The 24,823-nt window shown below is 37.1% G+C and overlaps 1 non-coding gene across 1 annotated transcript; it reads right to left on the reverse strand.

The window, feature by feature from the left end:
- Nucleotides 1–5,675: 5,675 nt before the first annotated feature.
- On the reverse strand, nt 5,676–5,779 carry LOC111541696. Its single transcript, XR_002731355.1, has one exon. It is a non-coding gene; the product is annotated as a small nucleolar RNA U13 (small nucleolar RNA).
- Between the last annotated feature and the right edge of the window lie 19,044 nt (nt 5,780–24,823).

Genomic DNA, 24,823 nt, shown 5'->3' on the forward strand with positions numbered 1-24,823 from the left:
TACATATGCAATTTATTTATTCATCCCTTAAACAGAAACTTATTGAACATTTATCTTATACCAAACCAAAGTTAAGCACAGGGGACTTAAAAATGAAAACATAAGGTCTCTCTTCTCAATGAGTTTATATCAGGAAGATAGAATAGGATTTATACTACAGTACGTACAATAATGCAAGAATGTAAAGGCCATAAAAGCAGAGCAGAGGCATGGTCCAAACATAGCACTGGAAGACTTTGGCACGTATGTCAAATTACCAACTATTTTTCCAAAGTTACTGATCTCAATTCAAATTTAAGATAACAAGCAAAGGAGTTGATATTGTTTACTTGGTTTTGGGAAAACTCCCATTTGGTTTTCTGCAGAGCACGCAGGAAAGGGTGTATTTCTAGACAAGGGAAATATCCTTCTTCCAAATATAGATCCTCTAGGAAACTGTGTTCTGAATTTAGAAACCAACTTCAAACTTTGGTGCTTGCGAAGTGGGTGGGCTGAGATAAAGCAAAAGCTAGGAATGGCTGCATATATTTCATTTTCATATTTTCATTTCCTTGGCAATCCTAGAATTAGGTACAAAAGATTTGCAAATAATAATTTTATATTGTCTACACACAATAGACTACGTGTTTCCTTGGTTGGCAAAACATGAGTTTCTTTTCAAAATTAAAGCTTTCAATATAATGAGAAATGGCTTTAAAAAGCTGTAATATTCATTCAATGAAAGCCCCATTTAATAGTCTGTGTACTAACTAAATCCTAGTTTTTGTTTCCCGAATAAAAAAAGAAAAATGTCTTGTAAATACAAATGTGAGAAAAATGATAAGGGCTAAATTCACATTATAGACAGGATATTGGAAGGAGTGAAATGATTGCTAGACTTTTTCAAAATGAATAGTGGTGTGGGTCATATATTTTACACCCGGCATTCAACTATCTCAATCAATCATCAGGACAATCTTATGAAATAAGCCAGGTAAGTTTTTCTTCCCTTTCCTCCTTTCCCTTCCAGTCCTCCAGCTGAGGAAGTAGAGCCTTTAAAATTGTCATGACTTCCATGACCTTCACAGAGATCATCTAGCTAATAAAAAGGATCAGGGGCAGGACTCAGCACTACCTGAATCAGAGCACAGTATGCTACACTATGTGGTATGCAAACTGTAACTAGAAATATGCAGCAAGCTCCTTGATATTAAAATAAAAATTATTTCTAATTATGCTTATGGTGTAATATATGAGGAAAGCAATTTATATTTTATTTATTTAATAAATATTTATTGAAGGAAAATTACTGTGTTAGGAGCAACAACAGGAACCAAAAGATAAACAATGCTATAACTCTCTTCAACCGGGAAGATCTATGTATATCTACCTATGAATATAGGAAGAGGCATCTTCTCTAAACACAATCTGAAGATAGTCTATAATACAATAATGAAATAAACACAGTTCCCTGTTTTTGTATGCATGGGGTAGCTGAAAAAAAAAAGGATGAACATATACAGAGATGAAAGATTTATGTACAATCCTGTTTATACTTAAGTTTACAACTCTATTCATTTGTTTGAAATGAGCTTTATGTCACAACTGCCTTTAGACTCACTGTGTCTGGGGTAAAGGTCAGTGGTGTAGTTCCTGAATCACGACTGGATTCAGGCAATGTTGACACAAACTGACAAATGCTGTCAAGACCTAGCTCGTAGTTATGCTACTGGATTTGGGGACTTCATAATGCAACTTTTCAGAACTTATACTGGCGAATTTGACATTTTATTCTTTGTTTTCAGACATGAGCTGAGGTATCCAAATCATAGAGGCTGCTGCATAATAGAATATTATTCTTATATGTCAGAGATAAGAAAGTGACTTTTTGTACTTCTTCAGGCTGTGAATGGAGACTGTCCTTACATGTGTATCTGCAAAACCTCTCTTCATGTGTCTGTATCTCTTTCCCTACATGCTTCACTTTCATCCTCAGCTCTCATTAGAGAATTTGTCCTTTCCTGTTCCCCAGAAGCACACAATTTTTGAACATCAATTTCAGTGCCTTTTAAATAAAGTTGTTTCCTCCCCCAAATACATTTTCCCCTTGAATTCATATTCCTTTATGGAGTTCAGGCATATCCATCAACTCATCAGTCAGAATCCTGAATATGACTTGAAATAGATTCCCTTAGGTAAAAAATAATTTCGTGAAAGTGCTTTTATTACTTTCAGTTTAACACTTCTGAGTTCTCACTTTGACTTTTTAAAACTCATACATTTCTAATTTTTTAAAGTCACAGACAGGTAAAAGTCTCAGAGTCAGTGAGCCATTGTCAATTAATCATTTCTAAAAGCACCAGAATAATTGTGCAGAATTAAAAAACATGAAAAGGTTATTTTTGTCATCTCTGACTTTATTCTCATCCTAACCATGCTGTGAATATTACTTTATGATAGCATGTATTTCATCCAAGTAGAAAACTTGTATTCACACCCTTGCTGAAACGCTATCTCCTGTCCAGTCTAAAAGTGATGTCATTTCCTCCACACCACTTGCAAATCTTTGTTTTTAAAGAGTCATTGTGTTGTTATGAATTATATTGTTTCATAAACTGTTCCATTGTCCTGGGTATGTACTCCCTGTATGTTAGTAAAGACCGAGAAGGAGAAGGGCAAGGCCTGAAGTCATGTACTCTCATTTTGCATGGACCTGTGACTCTGGAGAGAAATTGTTACCAGCCCATGGTTACAAATAGTAAGCAACAGATTCTCCACCTAGCACTGGGTAAAATATGCATCTTTAATACCAAAAATACACAAAGGTGGTCCTATATTCTTTCCAGAGGGGGTGAAAGTAGAATGGAGTTGTTCTGTTTTAATACAGAAAAGCTCAATGGAAGTTTTATAGTCTTTTAAGAGAACAATAGGGAATCGCATCAAGATTGTTGGAAATGTCCTGGCAAATATCTTTGAACTGCTAGAACATGGCTCATGTTTTCAAATGTATATGTGTATAAATTTATCTTTTTTAAAATTAAAATACATTTGAGTCAATGACCAGACTGAGATTCCCAATATTTATAATTATAGAGATTTTGTTTTCTGTTCTTTAGAGATTGGGATACCAGTCATTGCAATGAGAAATTGTGTCTTTATAGCTTTGGATTTTTATTGATTATTTGCTTAGGAAAAACTCCAAAAGAATTATTGACTCAACATTATGACTTCCTTTGCAGCCCCTGCTTCACGCAGCTGTGTTGCTTTTCTGTAAGGTTGTAGTATTTTCCACTTGCAGTATTCTTCTTACTTTCACTTTGTTGGTTATCACAACCCACAACTGCTGCTAAATGCCATTTTCCTTCCAATGAAGGGCCAGTTATAGTGGATAATACATACGCTCCCCGACGCTTTAATTAAATTAGCGTCCGCTTCAACCTAAGCATGTGACAGTTCATGAAAGGAACTCTAGATATTAAACAGCATGGAGCTATTGGATGAGTGAAATATATCGTGTGTAAAGAACAAAACAATCTGCAGGAGGTTTCAAAGCAGTGAAGCTGGAGTGTTATACCATTCTGCATTAGCTGCTGCATTCTTTCGAGGAAGTTCTTGTTCTTCTTCCACTAGGTGATTGACACCTGGGATGGGGTGTCCTCTGTCATTATTACTAACATGGCTATATTACATGAGGGAAACTATACTGAAGCCTGCTGAGGGCATTTTCAGGCCAGGCATAATTCTCACAGATGATAAGCTGCATTAGCGCAAAGTGGCTAACCTGCTAGGAAAGCAACTATTTTATCTATTTAGATTGCTCTGGAAATAACAATGGGGCCATCGTATTTCAAAGATGAGCAATATTATTTATCCCATATTCATTGTAAAATGTTTTCTTATGTAAAAGTGGGAATTCATTGACCAGATTTTCAACTCCCTCAAAAAAGTTAAAAAGCCAATAGAAAAATACCTCGATAATCTAGCTCCGCAACAAATGCTCCCAGAATCCTACTTGTCTGGCTAAAACTTCTCTGAAGATCTCTCATTTCTGCTCTCAGAAGCACAAACTGCAACCTGGTTATTGCTATATTTACCCTTGTTTTCTCATAGGATGCTCTCACAGGCAGAGTGTGAGCTAAATTGGGCTCTGATAGGGTTTCCTCATCCTGAACCCATTCTCTGAGTACACTGCATTCATAAATAGCCTTCCAGGCTTTGGGCTTCTGAGGTCACCATGCTTCACACAATTGTTCTCTGCAGGAGTACGTGAAAGACAGTGCCTGGCTGAGGCCTGCAGTTCCTGGAAGCTGGGTTTCTCAGCATTGAAGGGCTATCTCTCCTCAAAGAAAAGCACAGCCCTGCTGTGGAGGGTGACCTTGGTCATTGTTCCTGGGACCTGTGACTTCAGAGGTGGAGGTTGCTCCTGAAATGATAGGACCACTACCATCTGGCTGTCAGGACCCCTATATAAATAGCAAATTGATAGCTATAATGGAATAAAGGCTTTGTAAACTCTCCTGTACTTAAAAGGAATGCAAATTAAGATATGATCTGAATACTTTTCCCTCCCGCTTCCTTGACACCCTTCAGGCTTAATCCTATCAGACATCAGAAAGAGTAAGCTGATAAAATGTAGTGACTGGCCATTAGTCAATAAGAGGAAGATATTTTGTAGATACATGCAGAAGGTGAAAAAAATCTAATACTTAGCAGTTTGACAAAGAGGTTTAAGAAGGTAGTATGGGGGAAACAATGAAGAAGAGCATCAGGAATTTGCTGCTAATTTATTGATATAAATATATTATGTTGCCATGTAGCTATAGGTAGATATAATATACAGCTGCAATTAGGAGATCACAGTTCAGTCATCAGTTTCACATTACATGTTTTCCCATTGGCTTTTCTCTTATTTTTAATAACTTACTGCAATTTATAGAAAGTCCATGAAAATTTCGTAAAATAAACATCCTGAGAGTTTTCATTTATTTTCAAGGTTGTTGTAAAGTTGAAAAGCAAAAACAAAACAAATTATTTCATTACTTTTCTCCAAAGCTCAGTAATTTATGGCAACCTGCAAGCTTTAGGGAAGGTCTCTCTTTGAGATAGAGCGGAAAGGTAGAAAAAACTGAAGATTCAATAAACAACTTACTTTTAAAATGTGTACAAATATATTTCGGACGTGACAACTTTTCGGGCTGTGAAGTACTTGAATGATTATCATTAAATAGCTCAGACATGTGATGTGATTTAAGGTACTATAATGAACTAGTCTGTATCTAATATTCTGAACAAGGAATAAACCATCCCTGTGGTGATTGTTCTTCCTGTACCTCTCTCTGACTGCCTTTGCCTCCCTTCTTTTTGAAGGCAGCCACTCTACATTACCTGTAAATGTATTTGAAGTCAAACCACTAAATAAGCACTGCAATATCCTAAACAGTACAAAATGTTGACTGCTTATTTTTACACAGTTTCTGAGGAAGGCAGGGATACTACTATATCTTCGTTTGAGATATAATTGAATATACTTTCTTACTCACCAAACATAAGAAATGTTTGAGAATATAAGTCAAAGCAATGTTTTTCATACTGTTATGAATAGATACTCCTAGGAATATGAAAAGGAAATTAACAGTGTCCAATATCAATACTGTTGTTTAAATAAGAGTCAGACTTTCCTTTTTTTCCTTCTTTCAGGTCAGTTGGGTAATATGCTGAAGTCATAACAAGGTTTGAGGGTGGCATATCTCACACCCGTGTGTGAACACCCAATCATCATGCTCATAAACTACAAAAGGATCCGATTCAGTCTTTTCATGTAAAAGCAATTCTACTGACTTGGAACTTAAAAAAAAAAAAAATTTTTTTTGATCACAGGGGATTACGTTTGGCCTGTCATGTTTTCATTGGCCTCACCTATATTTACACAAAGTCATATTCTTTCTTTTATTGTTACCATTCTGTGTTCTTCCCTTGGGCCACATTCCTGGCTTTAGAACACACACACACGTAGAGTAAATAGCCTCAGAGATAATAATCTGAAGACCTCAAAACCACCTGTCAATCCATTTAAATCAATTTCAACTGATTATTTGACTAAATTTACTTATGATTGGATTAAACTGACAGACACATTGTTGAAGTGAACCCACAAAAGAACTTCTTGATCCAATAAGACAGAATTTATGAAAATAAAAAACATAAAATTGCTAAAGTCATACTTTATCTTTAATTAAGCCAACCCTAACTTATCTGGGACTTGGTATTTCTTTCCAAAGCTCAACTAAAGGGCTTTCTACTTTATATCATCTATAAGGACTGTACTACCATTTGGATGTTAGTAAGATATCTTAGTTACAGCTGTGTTCTGAAATTTGGGAACATATTCTTCTACTAAGGTAAGCCAGGAAATTTGGAGGAACATTTGAATGAGGCGGAGCCATGTCATCTGGTAGATGGAAGAGTCATTTTAATTTAAAAAGAGTGCAATTAATTCCTCTAATTGTGTATCCAGGCACCTGATTCTTGATATGGTACAGTGACTCGTGAAATATTTTTATAATGTTCTTAAATCATAAAATTGACAATCTTCAATTCTAAAATGGTCTAAATAGGTGATTTTTTTTGTTTCTTTTTCTTTTTTCTTTTTTTTCAAAAGAGGCTATCATGTGGCTGTGACAGTGTAGAAACTGTTTGCTAAACTTCAGGCTTTCTCTCTTTTGCCTTCCAGAATCCTAGTGTTCCCATCCCATCTGTGACTCCTGGTCACCGAGACATAAAGTGTAGCGCACTGCCAAGCAGCACCTAACTTTCAGATCTCATGGTGAACTTGTCCATGTGGGAAAAGGAGTCCTCGCAACTACTGAGGATGGTATTGCTTACTTTGGGGACAAGAAATTATTCTAAACCTAATTAATCCACCCCATCATAAAAACTCCCCCCATTGCTGTCTCAATTTGTCTAGGAGAGACTACTGCACAAATATTTTCTAAGAATCCCTTGAGAACCTGTTAAGATACTTCCAGGCCCAAATAATTTAGGTTGTAATGCAAGATTAAGAAACTGATGTACAGGAGAAAAACCCAGGCAATCACTCAGCCATAATTTGGCTACGCTTTTTAAGAAAATGCTGTCTATCTAGATATATTTCTCATTAGAGTTTACCACGCTTTAATATATCTCAATAAAGTCTCCATGAATACCTAAAATGTTACAATTCAAAGCCTTAAACTAAATTTTCCGTTTTGTTTTAAAGTTATTATAACTAAAATTAGGAGATTTAGCCTGGTATCATGACCCATGTCTGTGGTCTCCGCTACTCGGGAAGCTGAGATAGGAGGATCACTTGACCCCAGGAGATCAAGGCTGCAGTGAGCTATGTTTGGGTCACTGCACTTCTGCCTGTAAAAAGGAGCAAGACCCTGTCTCAATAAAATAAAATAAGAAGAAAGAAATACAAGTAAAAAATATAATTTTTCCTACTTTTCAATAAGCATAAGTGTTTTTTTGTTTTGTTTTGTTTTGTTGCAAATTTACTGTAAAATAACCAATCCACCAAGATTGGTAAGTAGGACCATACTAGGTGTTAACAGTACTCTGACATGCTTAATGAGAAATCTGACACCAACCTAGAAGGCTGGAGAAAATAAGAAGCAGTTGTAGTCTGAGGGTGACCTAGTATATTTCCCAAATCTATTACCTGGGAATGAGGCAGAGGAAAGAAAGACACAAAACAATGGTTTGTTTATTCTTACAGGGTTTCAGATCCATTTCTAAAGATCTCTAGAAAGATACAGAGAAATGTTTCCTATTAACAACCTCCCACTACCCTTTCAGGTTGGAAGCATTTCCTTTGAGCTGGTACAAGGCCCTGCTGCAATGCAAAGCCTTCTTCCTCTACTGTTCTCCAGGGAAATGGTTAAGAGCTACTCATTAGCCTGTGTGCAGACATCTTTCAGGTACTTCCCAACTAAGGTTAATGAAAAGCTCAAGTCTTTCTTTTCTAAGCTAATAAATACCTCTTGATATTTGCTGACTTCTCAAAATGGTCATCTTCCATTGACACTGCCATCTCCCAAAGTAGGATTTTAGGGAGTAAGCCGATTAAAGACTAAATCTTTAAAAAATAATTTTTGATTATTTTGTCATTTGTTGCAGGCCATTATATTAGTCTTAAAGAAACCATGAAGATTGTCCCTTTCTTGATCCCAAGGCAGGCCCCTTTCTTTAAATAAAGCTGGTTCTGCCCGTCATTGTGGGGTCTCAAAGATGATCATTTTTCTATTCTTCATGTTTTTGCAGCCATATTACATATCAGAGATAATCAAATCAACCATGCTATAACAAAAACCAGATGTTAAACCCACTAAAAGCCCTGGATGATTTTTCCCCCTATTTTCAGTGCTACATAGTCAAACCCTCCTTTTTAAAGTTTATCTTTTCTTCAGGCCTTTATTTTCAAAACTCACTAAAGCATTATACTATTTTCTCTGATTTCTATTATAATATTTTTAATCACTTAAAAATGTGGATTAATTTTGCCCATCACTTGAACTACTAATGGCCACATTTTATAATTCCCTTTACTTTTTTTTTTTTTTTTTTGAGATGGATTCTCACTCTGTCACCCAGGCTGGAGTGAGTGGAGCCATGTCGGCTCACTGCAAGCTCCACCTCCCGGGTTCATGCCATTCTCCTGCCTCAGCCTCCCGAAATCCTTTTACTTTTAATTTGAGCTAACTTGTTACTCTACTCAGTATATAAGTGCCATCTTAAAAGCCACCCTAGATTTTGGAAATAAGATAACTTCTTCAGGTTTAAACCAGGACAGATGATACATGACAAATGAAATGAACCTTCTGCAGAAGTTACCACATGATATTTATACATATCATGAAGTTATTTCCTTAAAATCTAGGTTCTCAGGCCCTAAATCAGAGATTCTGATTTAGTATTTCTGGTGGGGATCCCATGAGTCTACATTTTTAAATTAGCACCTCAAATGTTCGTGATACTGACATTGCAAGCAACACGATTTCAGCAGCAGTAAATCAAGGAACAGGATGTCCCATTAGACAAAGCAGGAAGAGCAGCTCCAGAAATCTAGCCAAGACTTGACAGAAGGGGACAGAAACCACAGCCTAAATGATGGTGTTAAGAGAAATGAGAAGAAAAGTGTGAGAGGAAAAAGGCAGAAGTTTTGCATGGAGTGTACAGAAGGGAAGATGAAATCACAGGAATCTGTGACCTCACACTGTTCAGAGAGAGAATGTCTTAACACCCAACATGGGCAATCATGATTTCACAGTGGTTATCTCCCTACAGTGGAGATGTGTGCCTCCAGCTCTCTGTAGCTCAGTGGCATTATCCATTAAATAATCTAGCTTACTCAACAAACTCGATGATTTTTCAACCTGTTTAACTATTTTCAAGGGAGAAAAGGCCAACACAATGTTTTGGTCTATTTAACAGTTTAAAAATAATACATTGGAAATTTTATACGTTGGTGTTTTGTGAATATAGTTAGAGCAGATCAGTTTCTCTGAATCTAGTCAGCATTGAATAGAATGAAAGTCGAGTTTTCAGACCTTTAAAAACAGACTCTTAAACTCAACACCAGGATGATCCTGTCTACCTACTACCCTCCTATAAAGAGCTGATGAGTGAGCTGGAGTGAGAAATGAATGTCTACCGTCTGGTTTTAATGACAGCTCCACCACTTACCAGACTTTGCATGAGTGATTCAACCTCTTTCAATTCCAGGACCCCTTTTGTAGATGGGGATAATAATACTTAGCACAAAGGGTTGTATAAATAATCAAACAAGCTAATGCATGCAAAATTCATTTTGCCCAGTAGGTTTTCATTTCCATTAAAAATCTTCCCTAATATTCTCCTTTCCCAGCAACTGGTGGAGTTTGCTCTTTATTATTTTTATGTAATTTAACATTGTTGGTTGTTTTTAGATATTTTGCATACCATATATGTACCTGTGTGTGTGCATGTGTGTGTAATTAACAAAAAAGTTAAAAGTGATGATCTCTAAAAGATGAATAAAATTTTCCTGTGTTTTTAAACCCATCTAAACAATATTTAATATTTTCAAGACTACCATTAAATGTCATTAATCTAATTCAATGATTCTTAAATTTGGCTGCACTTTAGAATGATTAGGAGCTTTTAAAAATGCCACTGCCCAGATGTATCCCAGAGTAATTAACCAGAATCTCTGAAGGCAAGACTCAATCATTAATACTTTTTTAAGTCTCCCCAGGTGGATCCATTTTGCAGCCAAAGTTAAAACTTCTGGTCTAATTCCAACGTACTTAAATTAAGTCCTTAATGAGGAAAGAATTGACACCTTATAAAAGTTTGTAACATCTTGAGATTTAAATAATTTTTTCCCAAATGACTTAAAAATAGCTTACCAAATCTTATTACAAATTAAATGACTGAACTCTCTCATATCAGTATTTAATATACTTTCAAAATCTTAGTTTTAATTTATTTCATTTAGCTTATTTAAAAAAAAAAACAAAGCGGAAACTCTGCAAAATATGGATTTAGGATGTGACGTTTCCAATAGAAATTGCAGAAGCTCAAATGGCTAACTCTTTGAAAGAGCTCCTGAGGACCTGCTAAGGTATTAATGATAGTTGATCACATCAAATTGAAGAGCAAAAAGTTCATTTAGACATCAGAAAACCTTCTGGTGGGAAGAAACTTGAAAAGACATCAATAGCAGGTCACTGGCTGAAAAACAGAGGAAGGTGGCATGACATCAGAAGAATATGGCAAAAATTAAATAATATACAGTTGATTAGCAACAGAAATAGTCCACGTTGGGCTACAGGAGACCTCCCAGAAGCAGAGTGGAAAATCGAGGTGGAGACTCTATGGGCAGAAAGTGTGTAAACATCCAGGAATGCCAATGGTTGAGTTAAGGAGGTTGGAATTAGGTAACTAGAGCTGAACTTTAGTATTGGTAAGGGGGATTATTTGACCTCAGTTGTCAAGGTACTTCAGAATTTAGATTATTAAAATTCAGGGGTCTAGTTTCCGATGTTTGAAGAAAAAGTCATGATAATGAAGTGGTTACACAAGTTTCAGGTTGAAACAGATGTGAAGTCAGCACTCTGGGCTTCTTAAATTCTGCCCAAGAATAAACAAAATTGATGCTATTCCTAGGGCAAAGTTCATCTTTTCATGAAGGTGAAGCAGCCCCACCCCTGGGAGTTAGTTGTAAGAATATAGAGAAGGCCATTTCAAAATCTGGGGAGAATGCATGTGGCTTGCAAGGGCAATGGAGGGGATGGCTCATCTGTGACAACTCAGCTGGGACCTTGGAAATCACCCTGGAGGTGATCTTCTCTCTCAGCCTATCTGATCAGTCATACCCCATATCAAATCAATCACCAACTTTTGTCGATTCTAACTCAATAGTATGGCTTCCACACATCCAATTAACTTATTCCTGCTGTATTCACCCTAATTGAGGCTGGCATAATCTCCTGTGTTGATTTACTACATTGACCTCCTAACTGGTTTGCCTTCTCAAATCCATTATAAGCAAAGAAATATTTCTGACCATGACCTATGTTTTTCTGGCTCTAGTCATGCTAAATAGTCAGTCTAAATAGTCATGCTATTTAGAAATCTAGTTTCCTATTAATGTTTTCCCTGGACAGTTCTGGGAGTTTCGGGGATGTTTTACAACAGCTCAGAAAATAAGTCTAGTTGGCTTCTGGTTCTGCGGCATGTAGAAGGGACCATGCTTTTCTTCTACTCTATCTATGTCCTCCCAATACGACCAAGTCTTTGGGACATTACAGGGCCCTGCTGTATATGGCTATATCTGCTGGAATCCAAAGATTGCCGCCAGGTCACTGCTTACTCCAGTTTCCTCAACTATCTGCAGATACCCTGGAGGCCTCAAGGCATAGTTGACTTTACTGAGGGGGATGTTACAGCTTGTGCAAGGACCAGAGAAAAATGTATTTAGTAATGTACAATAGTGTCTTTATTCTTTTGCAGGGTTTGCAGACAAAACTCGAAAGTCCAATTCTAAGTTTCTCTCTTACCATTTATGGCCACCACTCAAAATCCCCATCCAGCACCCCATAGGAAAAAGAGAGGAAAGCACTCAACAAAGTATACAGGCTGACCTGCTCTTTTTCTGAACATCTAGGTCAAAGTAACCACCAGGGCATGGCTGGTAGACAAAATGAAACCCACAAGCCGGTCAAGGGTGGGTGGAGAGACACCTCGACAGTGGTCATTCTCTGAGACTTTTCAATGTCCCACTTGTTTCACTTTGTGTGTGTATGTGTATGTGTGTGTGTGTGTGGCAGGGTGGTAATTGGAGAAGAAAGCTCTGATTTTACAGTGCTGGCAATCTCTTGGAATAGACACCTGGAGTTTTATTTCTTTATGAATTCTTTTCTTTTTTTCTTTTTTCTTTTTCTTTTTTGAGACGGATTCTCACTCTGTTGCCCAGGCTGGAGTGCAGTGGTGCAATCTTGGCTCACTGCAACATCCTCCTCCCGAGGTCAAACAATCTTCTACCTCCCGAGGTAGAAGAGGTCAAACAATGTTCTACCTCAGCCTCCAGAGTAGCTGGGATTGCAGGCACATGCCACCATGCCTGGCTAATTTTTGTATTTTTAGTAGAGTCAGGGTTTCACCATGCTGGCCATGCTGGTCTGGAACTCCTGACCTCGTGATCCACCCGCCTCCGCTTTCCAAAGTGCTGGGATTACAGGCATGAGCCACCGCACCTAACCTTACAAATTCTTTTCTTACTAGGGCTAGACAAAAGTAAAATAACCTTAGCCTGTGGAGGTGCATAGATAGGACCTAAGAAGTAGATTCTAGGTAGATGGGAAGTGACCTCTTATGGCTTCCCAAATCTTGCTCAGTAAGTCTGAACTTCAAAAAATAAAAAATAAAAAACACCTCAAGTATATTTCAAGCAATAAAATTAAAGACTTTTTTGTTTGTTTTTAAAACTTGTGAGCACCCAGGGAGTTAAATAGGAAGGCATCAATTACTTAGCAGACCTCAAGCCCTTAGAGACCTCAAGTTGAAAATTTAAAAACTCTCTCTTTTAACCCAGATTATCTTGCTTACTTCTGTTTAGTATATTTTAGGGTACTTCCTTTTGGTTATACTCTGCTGTTTAGTAGAGTTTCATTTGAACATTCAACCTGGTCACAACTAAGGAATATTAAGGAAGAATGACGTATCCACACCTAGGACAGGTTGGTGAAGGAAGATCAATGGCCTCTCCCCTTCAAAGCTACATCCCTTAGGAGAAGATAGATCATTAGAGAAAAAAAGCAGAACAAGGGCCAGTTGCAGCCTCTACAGGAAGCCACTCCTTTTAGAGCATCTCTTTCATTACAGAAGTTTGCAATTGACCTACAGATTTGAAGTTCTTTGGGAAAGAGCAGCAGAAGTGCTGGGTTCCCTGGAGAGTCTCCAAAGTACCTTATACATTCCCAGGGCTTTTCCTGAAATTAGCCGGCTGTTATTTGAGCTCTGCAAGCAGTTCCTTCAGTTGAAATCAAAGGCTGACTCAATCCAGCTCCTCGGATAGAGTAAGAGACAAAAAATGAAAACAGATGACCCAAGAGACTACAACTACTTCCTGCCTAAGCTGTTGATTGATTGTGAGTCTTGGGAAGAGCTTGTGATTTTGTAATCATTAGCAAAATGTTTGATGAGTAGTTTCCAGCAACTTCAGGAACAGGCTGATGTTCAGGCCCTGAGAAAAATGTCTCCTGCAACCTCAGAGTTTGCTGGGAAGTTCAGTGAGAGGAAACATTTTTATCTGTCTCCTGACAACCAACATCACCTAATGAAATCTGAGTTGCCTTCAATTTCTGTCTGGTGCATCTATATCCATTTTGTTCCCTGTCTCAACCGCATTTACATGCTGCCATCTACTTGCTTTCTCAGTGGGTTGAATTCTGTCTCATTACTTTACCTTGAGCACACTACCGATGAGATTATAAAGTTTGTTGGAAAAAAAGTACATGAGCAACCCAAGTGAGTCTGCCCATACTAACTCCCCTAAAACACAATCAATAAATCTTTTCAAAGGCCGTATCATATATTTGCTTTCATTTGAAAATACTTTTCTATGTTTAAAGTATTTTCACATCCATCATTTTAACTATGTTGAACTACACTCCAGAGCCATTTTTCCTCTCCTGAATCTTAACTTTTCTCTCTTTACTGCATTGTCCACATTATCACACAAATAGACTTATTACTTCCACCATAAAAGAATATTGTGACTCCACTTCTTTTTAGTCTATGGGCCCATTTTTCTGTGTTCATTTATAATAATCTTTTCACTCTCGCTTGATCAAATACAATTTTCCTTTCACCTTGATTACACCAAGGCTACAAATGACCTCTGTGCTGCTAAATCCAGTGGTAATTTCTTAGACCTCATCTTACCTGACCTATCAACAGCATTTGATGCTATGGATCACTCAGTTCTTCCTAAAACACTTTTTTTCCCCCTGTGGCTTTCAGGCCATCATTCATTCAAGTTTTCTTCTTCCTAATTGATCACTCCTTCTTTATCATTATTGCAGGTTCTTTCTCATGTCCCAGAAACCTGAATGCTGGAGTGAGCCAGGACTCAGGCCTGTGTCCCTCTGTATTTAAACTCACCTCCTGAGTTCATCTAGTCTCATGACTTTCAATACTGTTTATATATGTTGATGCCTAAGTCTCTCTCTTTCCAGCACCTATCTCTCCCCCGATTCTTCATTTGTATATCCAGCTGCTTACTGGATGTCATGAGATGTCTAATGGGCATTTCATGCTTATGTCCAAAAGCAAACTTCTGTTTTTAAGTAACCCCAATTATTTCTCCAACATCATGCCCCATGAGGGAATCCCATCTTTCCAGACACTCAACCAAAATCCACCCAAAAATTATCTGGCTCTACTTTTCAAAATATTCCCAGAATCTGGTGATGTCTCAACACTTGTACTGCTGGTACACTGCCCAAGCTGTGTTTATCTCTTCCCAGCACTACTGCAATAGCTTCCTAATTTTTCAAGCTTCATCCATGTTCCTTTTCTGTAAAATACTGTACAACATCTTTTACAATTAAAATATAATTCACATACCATACAATTTACCATTTTAAAATGTAAAATCAGCAGTTTTTAGTGTATTCACAAACTTGTGCAAAAATTGCCACTAATCTCATTTTTATGACTCCAGAAAGAAACCCCATCCCAGTCACTTTCCACACTCCCCTCACCACCAGCCCCTGGAAAAATACTAACTGCCACTAATCTGAATATTTCAGATGAATGGAATCATATTACTTGTGCCTTTTATGCCTTTTTTGTTTTGTTTTGTTTTGTTTTGAGACGGAGTTTTGTTCTTTTTGCCCAGGCTGGAATGCAATGGTGTGATCTCAGCTAACTGCAACCTCTGCCCCCCAGGTTCAAGCGATTCTCCTGCCTCAGCCTCCTGAGTAGCTGGAATCACAGGTGGGCATCAACACGTACCGCTAATTTTTGTATTTTTACAAAATTACAAGTAGAGACAGGGTTTCGTCATGTTGGCCAGGCTGGTCTCGAACTCCTGACTTCAGGTGATCCACCCACCTCGGCCTCCCAAATTTGTGTTTTTTTTTCACTTACCATATTTTCAATGTTCATTCATGTTGTAGCATAAATCAATACTTTATTCCTTCTTCTGGTTGAATAATATTCTATTGCATAGACATACCACATTTTGTTTATCTAAGCAGCAGTTAATGGGTATTTGGGCTGTTTTCATCTCTTGACTATTATGAATAGTGCAGCTATAATTCACATACACATGTTTGCATAAAATATATTTTCAATTCTTTTGGGTATATACCTAGGAGATGAATTTCTGGATCATATGGTAACTTTATGTTTACCTTTTTAAAGAATTATCAAACTGTTTTCTAAAGTGGCTACACTATTTTACATTCCCACTGGCAATGTGTGAGCTTACTATAAATTCTTAACACAGTAACTAGAACTGTGGTATTCAAAACAGTGACCACTAGCAATATATAGCTGTTAAACACTTGAAATGGGTATCATCCAAATAGAGATGTCTGTGAGTATAAAATGGACACCTGGTTTCCAAGACTGAGTGTGAAAAAAGAACATAAAATATCTCACTAATTACAGTTGATATTAATTGCACACTGAAAAATAATATATTTTGATATATTAGGTTAAGCAAAATATATTAGTTAAATAAATTTTATACTAGCAAACCAAATTCATTGGCATATTAAAAGGATTATACATCATGATCAAGTGGAATTTATTCCTGGAATGCTAGGATGATTCAAAATATAAAAATCAGTATAATATACCATATTAACAGAATGAAGACAAAATACACACACAATCACATCAATTGATGCAGAAAAATCATTTGACAAAAGTCAACATTCTTTTATAATAAAAACACTCAGCAAACTGGAAATAAAAGGAAACTGCCTCAACATAGTAAAAGCCATATATGAAAAACATATAGTGAACATTATATTCAGTGACAAAAGACTGAAAACTATTCTTCCAAAATCAGGAACAAGACAAGGGTTTTTCTTTCACTTTCACCACTTCTATTCATATAGTACTAGAAGCTCTAGCCAGAGCAATTATGCCAAAAAAAAAAAAAGGAATCCAAGTTGTAAAGAAAGAAGTAAAATTATCTCTGTCTGCAGATACATTACCTTATAGGTAGAAAATCCTAAAGAGTTCATAAAAATAAACTTAGAACTAAAAAGTCAGTTCAGCAGTGTAGAAAAATATGAAGTCAACATACAAAATCTCTTTCATTTTCACACTCTAATAATGAATAATCTGAAAAGGAAATGACAAAAGCAAGTCAATTTACTATAGCACCAAAAAGAATAAAATGCTTAGGAATCAAGCTAACCAAGGACATGAAAGACTTGTACAATGAACACTATAAAACATTACTGAAAGAAATTAGAACAGAAACACATCTCATCTTTATGGATTGGAAGACTTAATATTGTTAAAATTTCAGTGCTACCCAAAGTGATCTACAAATTCAGTGCAATCGCTATCCAAATCTCAATGATTTTTTGCAGAAATGAGAAAACCCATCACAAAATTCATATAGAATCTCAAGGGACCACAAGTAGCCAAAACAATCTTGGGGAAAAAATAATAAAAGAATAGAACTGGAGAACTTATGTTTCCTCATTTCAAAACTTAGCACAAAGCTACAGTAATCAAAACAGTGTGGTACTAGCATAAAGACAGACATACGAACTAACGGAATAGAAGAGAACCAACAAATAAACCCTTGAATTATGGTCAAATAATTTTTGACAAGGATGCCAAGGCCATTCAATGGGGAAAGGAAATTGGATATTCACATGCAAAAAATAAAACTGGGTACCTCACATAACATTATGTACAAAAATAAACTCAAAATGGACCACAGACTTAAGGGTAAGACCAAAAACTATAAACTTTTAGAAGAAAATATTGGGCAAAAGCCTCATGATGTTGGATTTGGCAGCGATTTCTTGGATATGACTCCAAATTCACTCCATAATATGAATTTCATCCTACAACCTAAATGTATGGCTCCACACATTCATGTAATGCTTCAGGGATGTCAGAAAACCTTCCCAACATCATTCACATAGCAAGCACATTTGTAACTAAAAATTTTCATTAATTATTTAAACAAAGATTTTTATATTCCTCTTTTCTAGTTTTACTATGAGCTAGAACACAAAATTCAACCCAAGGAGTGCAAATCAAATTAAAAAGGGAAAAATTGTAATTCAGGAAAGGAGAATCAAGACTTGAAGAATAGACTGAATTATTAATATTTTCTCCTATTGTTCATTGAATAGTCAAGTTGACAATACTTACTGTATTTACAGAGTTTTATTGTTACTAGGGTTTTGGGAACTGAAAATGCATGCTATCTTAGAAATGATCTCAGAAATACTGGCTGGATTCCCAGGTAGTCCACCAAAGCTCATTTAACTCATAGTGTAAGTAATCATGAATGAGAGAAACTAATGCTGGAGAATAAATGTGTCTTTTAAATATAATACATATTTAAACATCTCTATAATCTAAAAATCCTTAAATGTAAATATAAAATACTGACAATCAAAAATTTTAAAACATAAAATTGATGAAACTGGTTGAGTATGGCTGTAGATAGAGTGTGGGGGAGATTCTGTTTGGAAATTTGACCACTTCCAAGAACCCTGGGGGCTGAAGGATGCCATTTCTTTCCTGTGCCAGATTTTGCTCAAACTCAGGGATTGTATTTCTTTGATGAAAGTGTCTCAACTATCAACACGAGTCTCTTGTCCATCCAAACACTATATTAGGTGTGTCATTTTGTATATTTTTACATCAAAAGGGAATTCTGTTTAAAAATGTTTGCATTTAGACGACAATGGAATTTGTTCAATCTCTAAAGCAAAATTTTTCACACTCTCTTTAATTCCTTTCATTCTCAGGGTTTCTTCAGATATATACCCATGTTGTGTTTTTTTTTTTTTTTTTTTTTTTTTGATTTTCAAGATCACTTTTTCATGTTATCAGAATCTATTGGCCTCAGCTTGAGGTCATATTGTACCTACATTGAGTCAGAGATCATATTACCCTTTCTCGTATCCTGCAGAACCTTCCAGTAGATAACTGAGTTCTTAGACTCCTTGTTCTTCACTCCATCAAGATCAAGCCTAAGCTAAAGGCTAATGAACTGGGCAAATGGTTGAGGTCCCCTTATCACGTTTGGCTAACAACCTAGGATGGACTGTTAAGAGCGCAATAGAGTTTTCTTTTTATTTGGAGACAGGTGGCCCTGGGCGTCATTCTAACTTCTCCTTACTGAGAGGTCTTAACAAATGGATGCCACCTGTCTGAGCCTCAGTGGTCTCATCTAAGAAAAGATCATAATATGCTGCATAATGTATGTGGAATATCATGAAAAGTTACAGGCATATGGATTTTGGATGATTATGATGGGTCAATGTAGGCTCATCAGTTGTAACAAGTGTACCCTCTGGTAGGGGATAATGACAATGGAAGAAGGCTATGCACATGTTGAGGTGGTGGGTAATGGGAAATATCTGTACTTTCCTTTCAATTTTGCTGTGAACTTAAAACTACTCTTAAAAAATGCCTTAAAGCAAAAAGTTACAGGCACACAGAAGGTATTCAATAAATGCCAATTTTGCTCTCTTACCTTTTTTAAATCTCTACCATAGACACTCAGAAAATGGAGGACTCCAACACTCAAGTGAAAAATACTGCTGCAGAGAAGAGCTCCTAAGGGCCCTGTTTCCCCAGGAGGATCAAGATGCTCTTTTCCCTGTGCCAGCAGCAGGAGAAGAAAAGGTCTTGGGTGAAAGGTAAGAGTCAGTTCTGCTGTATGGGATTGTGCAGACTGTGCCCCAACACTAGAGTGGCTGCCAAGGAAGATGAATGGGAGCTAAAATTTGGTCTCAGCTCTGCTTGCCTCACCCAGTGTTGCCAGCAGTCTGGAGGAAAAGAAGCCTTTTTTTTTTTTTTTTTCAAAATGATTTGCCCAGAGGAACACTTTCTGGCAATTTCTCTGTTTGAAGAGGGCATCCTTTTCAAGAAGAAAAACAGCAACATAACCAAGTGCTAAAGAGACTTCATGAGAATGTGCCTCTATTATCAGTGATTGTTGGAGCTGTGTCTAACCCACAAGGAAAAGAATTTTCACTTCAGAGGGTAAGAAAGGATGGGATCAGTCCTAAATCTTCTATGGTATGGAATAATAGTTCCTATAATAGGTATTTTTTTGTTTAATTCAATTTACTTAGGGATGGTATTAGTCTATTCTCACACTGCTATAAAGAACTACCCAAGTCTGGGTAATTTATAAAGGAAAGCAGTTTAATTAACTCACAGTTCCACGTAACTGGGGAGGCCTCAGGAAACTTACAATCATGGTGGAAGGGGAAGCAAAAGTATCCTTCTTCACATGGTGGCAGGTGAGAGACACGCCAAGCTGAGGGAGAAAAGCCCCTTATAAAAACATCAGATCTTGTGAGAACTCACTCACAATCACGAGAACAGCAGCATGGGGGTAACTGACCCCAAGATTCAATTACCTACCACCGGGTCCCTCCCATGACACATGGGGACTATGGGAACTACAATTCAAGAGGAGATTTGGGTGGGGACACAGCCAAATCAGGAACTAAATTATCAAATATAATAATTATGTATTTGTTTATCAAAGTTATATTTTAAAGCCTGACTTTTCATAAATTAGATCCAAATATATAGAGGAAGCTCCCTACAACACTTATTAAACACAATTTAGAAAACTCAACCACTAAGCTTTTGATTTCAGTTATTGTATTTTTCAGTTCTAGAATTTGCATTTGGTTCTTCTTTATATCTTGTAATTCATTGTTGAGACTCTATTTCTTTGCAATGTTTCAAGCATGTCCATAATTGCCAATTGAAACATTTTTTACATGGCTACTCTAAAATTTTTGTCACGTAATTATTATATCTCTGTCATTTCAGTATTGCATCTCTGCATTGCCTGTTTTCTTTCTGTGTGAGATCTTCCTGGTTCTTGATATGATAAGTACATTTTCTATTGAAACCTATGCATTTTCATATTACATTATGAGACTATTGATTTTATTTAGGCTTTCTAGGTATGCTTTGTGTAGTTTTTCTTATGTTGTTGTTTGTTTGTTTGTTTTTTCTTGAGACGGAGTTTAGCTCTTGTTGCCCAGGCTGGAGTGCAATGGTGTGATCTCGGCTCACTGCAGCTTCTGCCTCCTGGGTTCAAGTTATTCTCCTGCCTCAGCTTCCCGAGTAGCTGGGATTACAGGCATGTGCCACCAAGCCTGGCTAATTTTTGTATTTTTAGTTGAGACAGGGTTTCTCCATGTTGATCAGGCTGGTCTCGACCTCCCGACCTCAAGTGATCTGCCTGCCTCGGCCTCCCAAAGTGTGGGGCTTACAGGCTTGAGCCACTGTACCCGGCCTGTAGTTTTGTTTTTAACACATCTTCTGTAGGGTAAAGTGGGAATATTGACTGCCAAGAAGAGGTTGAAAACAACCTTCTCACTTGGCTTTCATTGACACCCAAGGTGGAAAGAACTTCTTGTTACTGCCAATTAGACATAGGAGTTTCTGCCCCTACATGGTCTCTATTGACACAGTGGACAGGAAAGTTCTCATTACCAACCAGCATCCCTACTTGGCATTCCCTGATGGGATCCTGGTGGATGCAAGAGCAACTTGTTACAACTATATTAGTTTGGAAATCTAGGCTCACTACTCAGCCTCTGCAGGCTTGGATCAGAATGCACTCACAGTTTTTTTTCTGTGGTGTTTGGCTGAATTGGAGAGGTTATTGTCTAAAAGTTTTCACTTTTCCTAGGCCACTTCTTTCTGAGTCTTTTGCCTGGAGAAATCATAATTTATTTTCTGTTTTTTTTATTTATTTGTAATGGTCTGCACTCATTATTGTCTCCAGGTTGCTGGCTTCTTCAGCTCCAAGTTTGGGATACACGAGGCACAGAGAACACCCAAGACCTTATTACTGTATTGTTTCTCAAGTTCCAAGGTCTCTAGCGAGTCTGCCTTCTCATGTCCAGCTTTTAAAGTCTTCATATGATTATTGTATATATTATAACTACACTTTTTAGTTGCACTTAAAAAGAGAGATAAGAAAACACACACCTATCCCCGCTTCCTAGAAAAGAAAGTCCCTCATTCAAACCACAATATTTGTAGGTGATCCTGCAAAGAACATTGTGCAGGTTAATAAATTTAATGTTAGACTTAAAACTGACTTTGTCATAACCTTTTGGGTATTTAAAAGACATCCTTAGGTTTAGAAAAACTTTCAGTAGGCTTTTTGGTAATTGTCAATATTGTGACAATATCTACCCTGAGAATATGGTGTTATAGAGTATGTTTTTGACTTATACTAATTACTCATAGAGCCATTTTTATACTCAGTCAATTTTGGCATTGACCAATGATACCTTGCAATTTTAATCTTTCTGTGCTTTTTCTTTCTTTTTCTCATCCTGATTCCATCTACTCATCTGGAACATATAAAAAATGTCCACAAAAGAATGAGAGGACTTTCTTCCAGGCCAGTCTCTTTTCAGACAGTAGTCAGTGAAAACAGAACCAGATTGTTCAGTGTGGGAGGTGTGTGTGTGTGTTCATGTAAAGGGCAGTCAATGTTTTGGCACTCCACTCAAATGCATAGCTACCTCAGTGGTCATTGCTTATATTAATACAATGTACTCAAAGTTACCTAGACCTTAAAGCTGAAGTGTAGCTTTCAAACACTTTTTCTCTTGTCAAAACCCTTGGAACTTGATGAGTTAAAAAAAAAAAAAAAAAAAAAAAAAAGCAGGTGTTTCAAAGATTGTACCAAAATATTGCAGGTTGAAGCACATATTGTACGCATTTGTTAGTAACTATGATGAAAGAAAAGTTGGGTGATATGATTGGGCCATTGGGTTTCATATGAGCCATCTATGTTGGTGGTATGAATGGTGAATCTCAGAGTTTTTAGGACAAGATGTTATATATGTTTCCTCTACCAAACTGCAAGATCTTGGAAAGTAGGGACTATGTTGCATTCTTCAGGGATTGACCGATAGCAAATTGTCAATACATCTGTTGAATGATTTAAAAAGTTCTCATCCTATAATCATTGATCTCTTAAGAAATTAAACCAGAAGAAAGGTCACTTCTACTGGCACAGACAGACATTTCTTTAAGAGAATTAAAGAGCATACTCAGAAAACACCTCCAGAGGACCTCCTCAGAAAGAGTCATTTTCTATTACTTCAACTTCCACAAAAGGAATGAGTCATAGAAATGAATTACAGGTCAGAATTAATTTTCCTTGAAAATGAAAGGGATGTATTTGATCAACATAGGTGAACATCAAGCCAGAATCCTTATTTAACTACTTTTTTCATTTGCTTTGTTTTTGAAACTGGATATTTTCCAGACCCACAGCTGCCCATCTACAGAAATGCATTCACATTTTCACATGGTTACAGATCCACTGATCCAGCCAATAGAAGTTGGTATGCTGTTTATGCTCAGGAAATGCCAAGTGCACTTTTGATCTTTACCAGAAAACCAAAGGCCATTAGGGAGTTGGGCTGTGACTATAAAAACTGACCGCTGCCAAAGGTGGGAGGGTAGGGAAGGACAGATTATTCAGAACTTCTTGCTGAACTTAATTGCTCACACCTCTCCACCCCACTACAGTTCCTTCTTCTCCCCGGACACCTCTCCACCCCACTTCAGTTCCTTCTTCTCCCTGGAGCCTGTGTTGTTGGAGATAATGACAATGGTGTCAGTGTCTCTCAGAATGTACTTAATCGACAAAGGAGAAGCATCCATTGCCTCCTTCCCCAGGCTGTTAATCCCCTGGAAATTGTTTACAAAGTGATAACTATATGTGTATATGTCAGTTTTCTAGGGGGTGGCTCTTGTGAGCTTCATCGCAGTTTTTAAAAGGTTAGCAGTCTAGATAAATGTGTTGCACAATTAGCCTGCTAATGCAGAGATAAAGGTGGTGATTATAAGGGATAGCAGTATGTTATCAACAGACTAGTCCATCTGTTTCCTTTTGGCAGATATTAGAAGTCTCCCATGATTGCAGGCCTAACTATTTATAGGTCTCCTTCTCCCATAATCTTGCTACCAGGTGAATATTACAATAAAAAGAAATCTGAGACAGAATTCTGCTATACATACAAACGTCTGTTAACAAGCAGAGACTGAAAGTACAAAATAAGAATATGCCATCTGCCAAAAGAAAACAGCAGAAGGAGAAATTATTGAGAATCTAATTGGGCTGGGAGTGCTTGGAGGACTGTGCGATGGTCCTCAATATGTACACAGTGAATACACACACACACACACACACACACACACACACACACACACACACACACCCTTAGCCACATACCATTTTAAAAGGGCCAAAACCACTTCAATAGGACAATCTCCCCCCCTCCAATTTAGCCAATAAAATTTTATTTTCCAAATATCATTGAATAACGTGACTCTGAATCCCATGTAGTGCATATACATTGATAAGTTTTAAAAGTTAGAAGCAGGTTGAATATGGCAGAGATAAAGAAGAGAGTGATTATAAGTGACAGACATACAAAGTAGAAAAAAAAATGTGAAGTATAATAACTAGATTGAATTTACCAAACAGTTTAGGAAGAAAAATGCCTGTATTTTAATTGTTCAGTAGTGGGCAAAGTATGTATCAAAACAAAGCTAAGCAGGAGGCATGAGCACAACAGAGATGGGTATGTTTTAGAGCTGATGCTGTAAACAGTTTTATTTTAGTGGATGGCTTTACAATTGGACAACGAGCTATAGGTGACCAGAATATGACACATTAAAGTATGTCACTTTGGCATAAGGATTATTTGAGCTGGAGATAAATGGGAATCTGCAGATACAGAAAGAAGCCTTCCCAGGGCTTCCATTACCTGACCAAAAGCAGAAACTTCTGAAAAATGAAGATTTCCATGAATCTTCTCTCTAGGCAAAGTTTTATGGCCATGAAGACATGGAAAGTCAGCACAGAAATGAACCTGCACAAACAAATCTTATTTCATTAGTTTTCCCATCTATTTTTCTTTCACAGTTTGCTGTCTTTGAAAACCTAAAACTTTTTCCTTTCTCGTGTCCCTTCTTTACAGATTTATTGGTCTTTTATGAAGACACTATAAGAAGCCCGGTTTGTAACCACCCCCTTTCA

Source organism: Piliocolobus tephrosceles, chromosome 4 (assembly GCF_002776525.5).
Source record: "Piliocolobus tephrosceles isolate RC106 chromosome 4, ASM277652v3, whole genome shotgun sequence".
Taxonomy (NCBI): Eukaryota; Metazoa; Chordata; class Mammalia; order Primates; family Cercopithecidae; genus Piliocolobus; species Piliocolobus tephrosceles.